The sequence below is a fragment of the Dromiciops gliroides genome, chromosome 3, assembly GCF_019393635.1.
Source record: "Dromiciops gliroides isolate mDroGli1 chromosome 3, mDroGli1.pri, whole genome shotgun sequence".
Taxonomy (NCBI): domain Eukaryota; kingdom Metazoa; phylum Chordata; class Mammalia; order Microbiotheria; family Microbiotheriidae; genus Dromiciops; species Dromiciops gliroides.
Window position 1 is genome coordinate 651,530,971 of NC_057863.1, and position 13,908 is coordinate 651,544,878.

Consider the following 13,908-nt stretch of genomic DNA (forward strand, 5'->3'; position numbering starts at 1 on the left):
TACATTCATATATCACAACTTGTTTAACCATTCTCCAACTATCATCCTATCAATTTCCAATTCTTTGTCACCCCCAAAAAGCAGCTATAAATATTTTTGAGTGCAAAGAGATTACCTGGACAGAGCCAGGATGGCAGAGGAAAGACATTAAGCTCACAGGGCTCCTGATACAATAACCCCCAAAATAGCAATAAAAGAACCCTTGGGGCAGAAAAACACACAAAAATACAGGCTGAGAGATTTCTCCAGCTATAGATAGATTTCAGGGGGCCGCGATGGACCACAAATAAAGCCTATCCCCGCAATCGGGCCGACACACCAGACACCCGCCAGAGGAATTTGCCTCAGTGCCTCTGAATTGGCTGCAGCACCAGTGTCTCCTGGAACTGAGTGCACTGTCGGACTGAATGGTTGGCCTGGGTTGGGGGGGGGGGTAAGTGCAGGGGTAACAGTGGATTGGGGGGAAGGATTTGACCATCCCACTCCAGCTAGCAACCAGGAAGAAATCCTGAGCAGTGGGAGACACAGGTGGGGGAGGGGAGCAGGGGAGCAGTCTCATCGGAAGCTGAGAACCACACCACAGAAAGCTTTGCTGGTTGGTTTCTTAGTAAATAGGCCTGAGGTTATCTCCGGACCTGAGAACAGGCCAGGTGAGATTAAAGCCTGCCCCTCCTCAACCCAAAACACCTGGAACCCTCTGAAGCTGAGAACAGGAGTGTAGTTGAGAAGCAGCCCCCCACCCCTACCCCACGCCCCCCCAGTGGAGAGTTTAAAATCAAATGAAAGCGAGGCCGGGCAGGCTGAGAAGAAGCCCAATCATCCCCCAGGCCATGCTGTAGCTTGAACAGTGTGTCCTGGAAGCAGTGCCACACTTAAAGAAGGAGTTAAAAGCCAAGAAATAGTAAGCCAGGATGAGCAGGCAGAGAAAGCAGAAGACCATCGACAACTTCTTTGGGGGTAAGGTAGACCACAATACAACTCAGAAGAAGAAGAAGATAATAACAGGGTCAAAGCTCCAACATCCAAAGCTTCCAAGAAAAATATGAACTGGTCTCAGGCCATGGAAGCTCTCAAAAGAGACTTTAAAGAGAAAGTAGGAGAAATAGAAAGAAGATGTAGAGAAAAGGAGGAAAGAATGGAAAGTGAAATGAGAGCGATGCAGGAGAATCATGAGAAAAAAGTCAACAGTTTGAAAAGCCAAATGGAAAAGGAGATTAAAAAACTGTCTGATGAAAATAACTGCCTAAGAATTAGGATTGAACAAATGGAAGCTAGTGACCTTATGAGAAACCAAGACACAGTAAAGCAAATCCAATTGAATGAAAAAATTGAGGGCAATGTGCAATATCTCCTTGGAAAAACAGCTGACCTAGAAAATAAATCTAGGAGAGATAATTTGAAAATCACTGGACTACCTGAAAACCATGACCAAAACAAAAGCTTAGACACCATCCTCCAAGAGATTGTGAGGGAAAATTGCCCTGATATTCTAGAAGCAGAAGCTAAAATAGACATTGAAAGAATCCACCCATCACCTCCTGAAAGAGATCCGAAAAGGAAAACCTCCAGGAATATTATAGCCAAATTCCAGAACTCCCAGGTCAAGGAGAAACTATTGCAAGCAGCTAGAAAAAAAGGAATTCAAATACTGTGGAGCTCCAATAAGGATAAAGCAAGATCTAGCAGCTTCTACATTAAAGGACCGGAGGGCATGGAATAGGATATTCTAGAGGGCAAAGGAACTGGGACTGCAGCCAAAAATCATGTACCCAGCAAAACTGAATATAATCTTTCAGAGGAAAAAATGGAATTTCAATGAGAAAGAGGACTTTCAAGCATTTGTGATGAAAAGACCTGAACTGAATAGAAAATTTGACTTTCAAATACAAGATCCTGGAGAAGCATAAAAAGGTAAACAGGAAAAAGACTTCATGAGGGATATTAAAAGATCAAACTGTTTACATTCCTACATGGGAAGATAATACTTTGAAATCATAAGAACTATCTCAGTAAGAAATTCAGGGGCAGCTGGGTGGTGCAGTGGATAGAGTGCTGACCCTGGACTTAGGAGAACCTGGGTTCAGGTGTGATCTCGGACACTTGACAATTGATGGCTGTGTGACTCTAGGCAAGTCAATTAGCCCTGGTTGCCTCACCAAAAAACAAAACAAAACAAAACAAAACAAATATTCTTCACAAGAAATTCACAGAAGACAGGGCTGAACTGAATATGAAGGGATGGTATCTGTAAAGCATTTATGTTTTGTTTTCTTATGGGGCAGATGGGGAGGGGTGTCATGTCTGGGGCTGGATTTGGGCTTGGGGGGCCTCCTGGGTCCAGGGCTGAAGCTTCATCCATTGTGTCACCAAGCTAATCCATGATGACATCATTAAAATAGGGTTGAGGTGTAGGAGGAATAAACTGGGGGAAGGAGAAGAGGAGAGATGGTCTGGGGAGAGGTATTTTGCATGAAGGAAACAAGAAGAAAGCTTATGGAGCAGAGTAGAAGAGGGGGAAGGAGTTGGGGAGTGAGTGAGTGAATCTTACTATCATCAGAATTGGCTCAAAGAAGGACTAACATACATACTCAAGTAGGTATAGTAATATACTTTTGCCCTGGGGGGTGGGAGGGAGAAAAGGGGGGGGGAGAAAAGGGGGGGTGGGAAGAAGGGAAGGAGGAAAGGGCAGATTGGGGGAGAGAGCAGTAAAAAGCAAAACACTTTCAAGGAAGATGAAGATGTTTTGCATTACTGCACCAGTATGACATACTGAATTGCTTGATCTCATAGGGAGGGTTGAGGAGGGAGGGAGGAAGAAAATTTAGAAGACAGAATTAGCTCAGGGACCCTGATCTCATTGGAGTGGGCTCATGGAGGGAATAGCATCCATACCCAATTGGGAGGAGTAATCTATTTAACCCTGCAGCAAAGTAGGAGGGAAAGAGGATAAGGAAGGAAGGGTGAAAAAAAGGGAGTGCAGAGTGAGGGAGAGGATAGTCAGAAGTAAGGCACCTCTGAGGAAGAATAGGTGAAAAGAAGATAGAGTAAATGTCATGGGAAGGGAGTGGGATGGAGGTAAATAGTTATGATGATTGATTATAATGGCAAAATGTATGGTACCTACTTTGCTGGGCTTTTGTGAAGAAGATTCTCTGTCAAGCTTAAGGTACTATATAGAGGTTGCAATGAACAGGATGCTATCAGAAAAGCCTGGAAAGACCTACATGAGCTGAAGCAGAGTGAAATGTCCTGTATACAAAATGACAGCAATAGTGGGGGATGATCTACTGGGAAGCATGTGGTTGTTTTCAGCAAGGCAATGATCCAATACAACCCTGAGGGACTTATGAAGATTGCAGCCCATCTGCGAGAAAGAAGTGATAGTATCTGAAAACAGATGGAAATACATTTAAACATTTTTTTTTTCATTTCCTCTTTGACAATTCCTTACTCTGAAGTTTTGGGTTTTTTGACTGTTTTCTCTCACAACTAGCGAATATGGGAATTTTTCCATGACTACTGATGTATAACTTATTTTGAATTGATTGAGTTCTTGTGGGTGGAGGGTGGGAATGGAGGGGGGAAGGGAAGTTGGAACACAAAGTTTTTTAAAAATTGATGTTAAAATTTTGTTTTTACATATATTTTGGAAAATATTCTATTCAGAACAAAGAGATTACCTTTGAGAAGAGCAAGTTTCTCACAGTATCACGAGATACATTATTTTTCATAATAAGCTAAAGTCCGGGAATAAACAGGGAGGGAAGAATGTAGGGGTCTTACAAAATAATGAAAAAGAAATCAGAATGATCATATTGGGTCAGCCTCAGATAACACAATGAACTGGGAAGGAAACTCGATGGAGTTCAGTCAGATCTCAGTCAATTGTGTTTGTCAGAAGGAAGAAAAGAGAGAGGGGGAGAAGGGGTGGAGAGGAAAGGAAGGAGGGAGAGAGGGAGGGAGGAAGACAAAGTAAATGAAAAAAGGTTCTGAGAAAAAGGCAGAGAACATAACCCTGGCTGAGAGTGGTTTGGTATCAGAATGAGAAACAGGTGAGGACTCCATCTGCTGACTCTGGGGACTAATCAGGTAAGATGGAGGGGAGTGAGAAGGGGACAGGAAGTTCAGGCTGGGCTGGGCCTGGGGCATTTCCTTCCTGCCTGGGCTCCTGTCCTCTTCCAGTTTCCCCTTCCTTGTCTGACCTTGGGGAAGTCACATCAGCTTTCTAGCTCCCAGTTTCCTCCTGGGTACAATGAAGGTGGTGACTGTGTGATCTCTGAAGTCCCTCCAGGTTCTCACTGGGACATCCTGATCTTTTTCAGTTTAGGTCCCAGGAAAGAGCTCACCTCTTGTGGTGCAGGAGGGAGGATCCCTTCACCTGCTCTGTGCTGCCCACAGCAATCCCCCAGCTACACTGAGCTGGATGCTGGGGGACCAGACCCTGGCCTCTTCCCAGCCCTCACATGATGGAGTCCTGCCCCTAGATCTGCCCCACCTGAGGCCAGCAGATGGAGGGAACTACACCTGCCATGCCCAGCATCCTCTGGGCTCCCAGCTGGGCTCCCTGAGCCTCTCTGTGCAGTGTGAGTGTGAGGGGGCTGGGTACCATGGGGTGCTTGGGTCCTGGTGGGGAAGGAAACTGTCACCCAGGATGAGTTGTGGGGTCTCCTGTATCTTACCACATCTCCCAAGGATGCTCAGGCCTTCCCATGCCTGGTTCAAGGGGGGCTTATTCTGTACCTGTACTGTCCAAGCAGAGCCAGCCCCTTCTTGCCCGGGTGGGTAGGAGGGAGGCTTGTAGAGGGTAATAGTTGTAGTGACAACTTTTGGGAGCTTCCCACCTCATCTGGTCCCTGGGTGAAAAGCAGCCTGAGTGGGAAGGTGGAGCCCAGCTACAACCTCAGTCCCTACTGTGAGGTGAGGACCCTCTATGGAAAGGGTAGTCTCAGGGTCTAGCTGATGCCAGGTAAGAAGTCTGAGCCATCTGGAAGAAGGCAGAGCTATGAGGGGGCTTAATCAGGAGGCAGGTGGAGGCCAGAGGAGAGAGCTGTGGCTGAAGGATAGCAGGGGCTTCCTCGAGAGACCAGTAAGGTGTACTGGACAGAGCCCAGAACAGAAAGCAGGGATCTGAGCCAAGAGACTTGGGTTTGAAGCACAGTATCCTTCATCTCTCCATCTTTTAATTTTTGTTTTTTTTTTTGCAGGGCAATGAGGGTTATGTGACTTGTCCAGGGTCACACAGCTAGTAAGTGTCAAGTGTCTGAGGTCGGATTTGAACTCAGGTCCTCCTCAATCCAGGGCCGGTGCTTTATCCACTGTGCCACCTAGCTGCCCCTATCTCTCCATCTTTTGCCCAAGTAAACAGCAGACTGTGATTCCCACAAGGTTTAGTGAAATCCAAGGAGGCTTGGTTTTCAATCATCCCAGAATCTTCTAACAAAGTCTGGGGACTTGGCATCTATGCCTGGAGTGGAAAACACTCTCCAACATGTGAACTGACACCTGCCCAGGAGAATTACTTATTGCTTGTCCTTCCTTCTGGAAGAGGACCATGATGTCAGGGTGATGTCATGACTCGTACTGAATTGGATTTAAGGGAGGGAGGGCTGTGCAAGGTCACCAGTCTCACTCTCTCCTCCAGAGCCATCTGGGTCCAGTCACCGGATATACATCGGGACAACTGGAGATGGCCCTGGATGTTTAAGGCAAATGAGGTTTAGTGACTTACCCAGGGTCACAGAACTAGTAAGTCTGAGGTGATATTTGAATTCAGGTCCTCCAACTTCAGTGCCAGGGCTCTGTCCACTGTGTCACTTAGCTGCCCCTAGAGGAATGTGGTCACTAAAATAATGGGCAGAAATGATTGCTGAGCCTCTCTCCATAACATACAAAAGATCATGGATTATGGGAGAGGAGCAATAGGATTGGAGATGGCAAATGTCCTCATTTATTTTTTTTTTATTTTTTATTTTTTTTCTATTTTTTTTCAGGGCAATGAGGGTTAAGTGACTTGCCCAGGGTCACACAGCTAGTAAGTGTCAAGTGTCTGAGGCTGGATTTGAACTCAGGTACTCCTGAATCTAGGGCCAGTGTTTTATCCACTGCGCCACCTAGCTGCCCCCTCATTTATTTTTAAAGGGAAAAAGAACAGAACATACAAACTATAGGCCAGGGACCTTGACCTCCATATTTGAAAAGTCTGAGGATGGAGAATTAAAGGGGTGGTTGGTGAACAGTTGGAAAGGGAAACTGTGACTGCAAAGACTCAATGAGCTTCACCAAGACCAGGTCATGACTCCCCAAACTCATGAGTTGGATCTGACACTAGCCTGGCAGGGGAAAGGAATGTCTGAAATAAAGTGCACCTCGATTTTAGCCCAGCATTGGGGAAAGCATTCATGGCCTTTCTGTGGAGAAGAAGGAGAACTGGGGATTGATGCAGGCAGAACTGGGCATGGATAAGCAGGCAAGCTCACTGGGCTGGAGTTCTTGGAGGCTGTGCCCTTCCACATGCCCCGTCCCTCCACCAGTGACTCCCTTGTTTCTTGCTTTAGAACCAGGGCTTCCTTTGTGTCTCGCTATCCTGTAGCATCTCTCTCATTCTCCAATATGGTTCAAAGACGACCCCAAGGAGCAGTCATGAGTCCCCTGTGCTGCTTCCTTCATTCCCTGGGGATCCAAGATTGACTTTGTCAGGGGTTAGGACTCGAATCCTTGAGGGAATTCACAGAAGACACAGGTCTGAACTGAATAGGAAGGGATGATATCTGTAAAGCATTTATGTTTTGTTCTTTGTGAGGCAAACAGCGTGAGGTGTCTTGTGTCTGGGCCCAGATTTGGGCTTGGGGTCTCCTGGGTCCAGGGCTGGTGCTTTGTCCACTGTGCCACCTAGCTAGCTGGGGGAAGAGGAAGGGGAGAGCTCAAAGACATTAATTTCATTAGAGTTGGCTCAAGGAGGGAATAACATTAACACCCAATTGGGAGTTACTGGGGGGGGGGGAGAGGATAAGGAGGGAAGGGTGAAAAAAGGGAGTGCAGAGTGGGGGATGGGACAGTCAGAAGTAAAAGACTTTTGAGGAGGAATAGGTTAAAAGAAGATAGAAAATAGAGTAAATATCATTGGAAGGGAATAGGATGGTGGGAAATAGTTATGATGATTGATTATAATGGCAAAACATATGGTACCTTCTTTGCTGGGCTATTATGAAGAAAATTCTTTGTCAAGTTTAAGGTACTATATACAGGTTATGATGAACAGGATACTATCAGAAAAATCTGGAAAGACCTACATGAACTGAAGCAGAATGAAATGTACTGTATACAAAAGAACAGCAATATTGGGAGAGGATCTGCTGGGAAGCATGTGGTTGTTTTCAGCAAGGCAGTGGTCCAATATAACCATGAAGGACTTATGACGATTGCAGCCCATCTGCAGAGAAAGAACTGACAGTATCTGAAAACAGATGGAAACAATTAAAAAAAAATTGTTTTTGACAATTCCTTAATCAGAAGTTTTGTTTTTTTACTGTTTTCTCTCACAACCTAGATAATATGGGAATGTTTTCCATGACTACTCATGTATAACATATTTTGAATTGCTTGAGTTCTTGTGGATGGGGGTGGGAAGGGAGGGTAGAAGAGAAGGTGGAACAAAAAGTTGTTGGTTTTTTTTGTTTTTTGTTTTTGTTTTTTTTGCGGGGCGATGGGGGTTAAGTGACTTGCCCAGGGTCACCCAGCTAGTAAGTGTTAAGTGTTTGAGGTCAGATTTGAACTCAGGTACTCCTGACTCCAGGGCCGGTGCTTTATCCACTGCGCCACCTAGCTGCCCCCGGAACAAAAAGTTTTTAAAAATTGATGTCAAAATTTGTTTTTACATATATTTTGGAAAATAAACTTCTATTTAGAAGAGAAAATAAAAGCAGAATCAGAATTGAGAGAATCTACAATTTAGGAAGATAGAGTTAAGGTTTTCCCACTAAGGAGGGATGACAGAACAGGGAGCAATGGAGTTGGGAGGGACCTTAGAACAGGAATGTCAGAGCTGGGAGGGGTCTTAGAACACAGACTAGAATATTAGAGGCCAAAGGGGCCTTATAATGTAGTCTATAGAACAATAGAGCCAGAAGGACCTTAGAATATGTGGCATCAGGACTGTCAGGAGCCTTGAGCTGAGAATAGAACCTGTGCCTAGGACTACGTTTCTGCTGGTCATGGAGGGCCAGTCCCTCCCTCAGTCTCCCTCCAGAGGGCTGAGCTGGACCCACAGACATGCCTTCCTCCCAGGCCTCTGATGCCAGAAATTCTGCCCCTAGGGCAGCTGATGAAGGGGCACCCACTTGCCAAGCCCAGCCCAGCCCCCTGAGTGTCTCTGTGTCCAGAGAAAGAGAGGGAAAGAGGGACTAGACGTCTACATGTCTAGATACGGTGAGGCTTGGGGGAGAGGGGGCAGTGCTGTGGGCCCCTTGGAACAGAGATCCCTCTCTTGTGCCTCCCACTGGGAAACTAGCTGCAAGGGAGCAATGACTTGCCAGGCATTTGTGTCAGAGACATGGTGTCAGGGGGCAGCCAGGACAGGGGTGATTGGGTGGAGGCATGGAGGCAGAGGCCAGAGGAGAATGTCTGAGGAGGGTCTGCAGGGGGTGAGGCAGCAGAGTGAGTGCTGGAAAGGGGCTGGCAAAGGCAGGGGCTGGGGGGCAGCCCCTAAAGTGTTTGGGCTGCAGACCCTCTCTTGAGGGCATGCCTGTGGTGATTGTGCTGGTCACATTTCCCTGCCTTGTTCTGTCCCTGATCTGAGCACACAGCAGCCCCTAGAACCAGGCAGGAAGAGAGGATGAAGGCAGGGATGAGAGCCTGGACCCCTGCCCTGTGCCCACTGGGCTGGGCTCTGTCTCCCACCCCTAGAGAAGGGCCTGACAACCCTGGGCCTTGAGAATTTAAGCAGGGCACAAGGACTCTGAAAGGGGGTGAGGGAAGAGGGGAAGACCTGAGACCTCAGGGACAATAAGCCCCCGCTAAACACCCCCTCCCTCCCTCTCCCACAGTCAGCTCTGCCCAGGAGAACAGCTCCTGGCCACTGATGTTCACCCTGCTGAGGGGAGCACTTATGGGGGTCGGCTTCCTCCTCACCTATGGCCTGACCTGGCTCTATTACACCCAGTGAGTGTGTCTGCCCTCTGACCCCAAGACTGGCATCCCATGCCCCTCCCTCCCTGCCCCAACCCCCTCCTCACTCTGCTTCCCAGAATCAGTCCCTGTGCTCACCTCTCATCCCTGCCCCCACTGGCCTAAAGCCCCTGGCTCTTCCCCCTGTGACTCCAGCACTGGGCTTGTTTCTCCCACAGGAAGCCCCCAGGGAAGTGCACCCACTAGCACCTGAAGCAGCCCCCTCGTCTGTGGGACAGCCCTGCTTCTGGCCTTGGATCCAGCCAAGACCTGCCTCCTGCACTCAGGGGCCCCAGTTGTGCCCTCAGGGACCAAGCAAGGCCAGCCTGACCCACCAGCTTCAGGCCCACCCTCCAGTACTAAAGAGAGTTCTCTGGTCTCCCCTGGGCCTTCTCTCCTCCCTCTGAACAGCCCCAGGCCCTTCCCCTCATTGGCCTATGGCATGACCTCCAGGCCTTTGTCCAGCCTGCTCCCCCTCCTTTCATTGCTGCCCAGGTGATCACTGTCCCTCCTGAATCCTGGTGCCCAGAAGGGAACACAGCTGTCCAGCTGTGCTGCATCAGAGCCAGGACAAGGGGACCCCACCCCTTCAGTCCAGGCACAGGCCTCTTTGGATGCAGGCTGGGACTGAGGGAGCCTGGGGCTGTCATGTTTCTCAGCTGAGTCTTCCTGGGCTTGGAGTCTCCCCAACCTGCCCCAGCTGGGCTGGACTCCTCATTGTCTGCCCCCTCAGCCTCCTCTCTCCCAGCTCTGGGACTTGGGGCCTCAGACCCTTTAGGTCTGGAAGGTCCTCCCCAGGCCTGCTGAGCTGCTGAGTGGTCACTTGTCCTGCTCAGGGGAAGCAGTGTGGTTTGGGGCTAGAGGCCTGGTCCTGAGCCAGGAAGGCCAAGGGTGGAACCCTCCAGGGAGGTGACAATAGGCAAATACATTGTTCAATCTCCCTGAGCATTTTCTTCATCTATGAAATGGAAAGAGAAACCCCCTAAATCCCCCCCCTCCCTCCCCAGGTGTGTGTGTGAAGCTCCCATGAGATGATGCCTATTCAGGGCTTTCTCAGCCTTAGCTAGAGAAATGTCAGTTGTTATGACATGGGATTCAGCCAAGCCCCCTCCTCCAGGCAGCCTTCTGGGCTCCCCCTGCCCAGCACACACTGTCATCTCTCCCAGGACCCTTCATCTGCCCCTTTCTGACACATTTGTCACCATGGCAGTTTGCCTGTCTCAGTGATCTGTGTGAGAGGCTAACTCCCATCCAGAGTGTAAGCCCCCTGAGGGCAGAACCTGCCTCATATCCAAACTCTGGGGCTGAGAATTAGTCTTGTATTCAGTAGGTCCTCAGTGTAGGGCTGTGCAATGAAGCTGAGGCTGGGCCAGCACCATCTTCCTGCCCCGCAGCCCAGCCCCAGCCCAGACTCCAAGCTTCCCCTCTAATGCCCAGGTGAAAAGCTCAAGTCAAGGCCCTCCCCATTTACTCTGAAACCTGGTCCTCTCTCCCCCTACAGACACTTCAAAGGAGGAGCCCCTGGGAGCCCCTAGCCCAACTCTGTCCCCTCTCCTGAGCCTCCTCCACTCCCTCCCTCCCCCTACTTCCCACAGCCCTGGGTGGGGTGGGTAGCAGCATCCCTGAGGAAGAAGGGAGGGCAGGGCTCCCTGGAGACTGTGCCCCCCTCCCAGGCATCAGACTCTTTCTGTCCATCCATTCTTGGCTTGGGGTAAGGGAAGATGGAAGAGGAAATAAGTGTTTGGAGAGGACCCAAGTAGGTGGGTGTGAACAGTCACCAACTCTGCTCCCCTGAGGAATCTGGGTTATGGGCTAGGAGCCAGGTTCTGGGGCCATCTAGGGGTATCTCAGGTGATACTAGGCACTCTGGCAGGACAGACTTGCCCAGCTCCCATGGGGGACCCTGCTCTCATGGCCCCACCTCTGGAGGAAGGAGAGGACATCCCTGAAGGTGAAGGAATGGAGGGAGGAAATCTGTATACCATAACCTGATAAACAAGGCAGGACAGAGTCCCAGGAATCCTAACCCTGGGCCTGGGAGAGCACCCTCAGCTGTCCACAGAGAACCCAGGGTCACACTAGACAGCAGGGTGAGCTATTTTCTCCCAGGGGAATATTAGGCAAGTCATTTGGGCAAGTTCCTTGGTCTCTGTTTCCTTACCTGAAATGAGAAGGTTGCATTCAATAATCTCTATTTGTCACCCAGGAGGGTACTTGGATGCCAAAAGAATGATGCCCAGCTTCTGTGCACTGTCTACTGTATCCCCCTTCTGCCTTCGACTAATGTATCTTCTACAAGGGTGCATAGAGGGGGGGATGTCCAGGTCCTTCCCCGACCCACCTGCTGTTCTCCTGCTTTGTCACTAGATGGGGGCAGGCCCCATGAAAGGATCATAGGGCCTGGAATAGGATATTTCAGAGGTCAAAAGAACTTGGATTCCAACCCAGAATTGCACTACCCTGCAAAATTAAGCATCATCTTTCAGGGGAAAGGATGGGCATTCAATGAAATGGGGGCTTTAAAATTTCCTAATGAAAAGTCCAGAACTGAACAGAAAATTGAGTTTCAAATACAAGACTAAAGAGAAGCATAAAAAGGTAAAACATTATTTAATAAGTTTTTGCTGTTTATATCCCCACATGGGAAGAAGATACTTGTAACTCTTGAGAACAGTATCATTATTGGGACAGATAGGAGACATACACAGACAGAAGGTATGGGTATAAGTTGAATTTGATGTGCTGATATAAAAAATAAGGGGTGGCAAAAAGGGAAATGAAAAAATGGAAATGGAAAATGGGAGAAAGGGAAAGGGAAGGCAGAATGGGGGTAAATTATATCACAAGAAGAAGAACAAAAGACCTACTACAACAGGGGCAAAGAAGGGAAGGGTGAGCATTGTTTCAACATAGCTCTCATTTGATTTAGAGAAAAGAGGGAATAGCATACACACTTAGTTGGGTATCAAATTCCATCTTACCCTATAAGGAAAATAGGAGAGGAAAGGGGAAATGGAGAAAGAAAAGGGTGGAGGGCTAATAGAAGGGAGGGTGAAACTAGGAGGCAAAAGGGAAAAGAAAAAGGGAGGTGGGACTGTAAAAAGGGAAGTAGATTGAGGAAGGTGGTGGTCAGAAGCAAAACACTGGTGAGAAGGGTCAGGGGAAAGTAAAGAGAAAAGTATAAATAAAGGTAAAAATAGGATGCAGGAAAAACAGCAATCACAACAGTGAATGTGAATGGCATGAATTCTCCCATAAAATGGAAGCTAATTGGAAAAGAGAATTCTACGATATGTTTTTACAAGAAATGAAAAATGGATCATTTTGATTATATTAAACCAAAAAGGTTTTACACAAACAAAACCAATGCAAACAAGATTAGAAGGAAACAGAAAGGTGGGAAGCAATTTTTATAGCCAGTGTTTCTGAGAAAGGCCTCATTTCTAAAGCATATACAGAACCGAATCAAATACATAAAAATGCAAGTCATTCCCTGATTGAGAAATGGCCAAAGGATATGACAAAGCACTTTTCAGATGAGGAAATTAAAGCTATCTACAGCCATATGAAAAACTGTTCTTAATCAATACTGATTGGAGAAATGCAAATTAAAACTACCCTGATTTAGCACTTCACACCTATCCAATTGGCTAATATGACAAAAAAAGGAAAATGGTAAATGTTGGAGGAGATGTGGAAAAATTGGAACACTAAAACACTGTTGGTGGAATTGTGAACTGATCCAACCATTCTGAAGAGCAATTAGGAACCATGCCCAAAAGGCTATAAGACTACATATACTGCGATGTTTAAATTCTAAATGTGGGTCCTAATCGCCCCCCCCCCAGTTTTTTGGGGGAAGCTGTCTAAAATCAATGATAAATTCATCAAGGGTTTAGGCTTTTACGAATTTATTAAAATATATTAGAAGTTAGTGAAGAGAGAGAGATTGAGAATACATTCCTTATGGCATAGAAACTCCTAGCTTAGATCTATTTGTTATAGCCAGAGGAAAAAACAAAAACAAAACCTTCCTTTTCTAGCAGCCCACATGAAGTTCCCCCTATTCTGCCTCCCCTGCTGCCAAGCTGAACTCAGGAAATGAAAAGAGGAAGATCCAGCCATTGAAACTCTGATTCCTAGCTGCCACAGAGGAGCCCCTTCATATGCCTTTGCAGAGTCTGAAATCTATAGTTTGGAGGACAGGTCCTCATCTGCATCACTGACCTGTGCTCAGGGCTGTTAAAAGAATCTAGCAATGCAAAAGCTTGAGGCAACGGTATATTATAGCTGTAGTAAAGGACTTAAATTAACATCTACTAACACAGTCCCTGGCACATAGGAAATGTTTAATAAATAAATTTTTTTTCTTTAAAAAAAGAGTCCAGCAGTTTGCAAGGGGAAAAAATGAAGCTTTTTGCCATCACATTGTTCCTCACCATGGGGACTGGTCTTGTCTTTTTTCCCACCTTTGCTCCACAGTTCCCCCTCCAATGTCAAGACACTTCCTGGCATCCCCTCCTCCCTTTGTGTAACTATTATAGAAATGTAAATTTGAATAAAGTCTGGACACCTTTGAGGCTCCACATGCATGTCCATTGCTCTTGTAATAAACCTGGTTTTCCCATAAGTCTCCTGGTGATGTGGTTCCCTGTTGACACCTGGATATTGTTTTCACTGAGATTGAATCCTGTGAAGGACAAAGACAACAGAAAAGTCCCATAACTATCAGAATATCCATAAGAG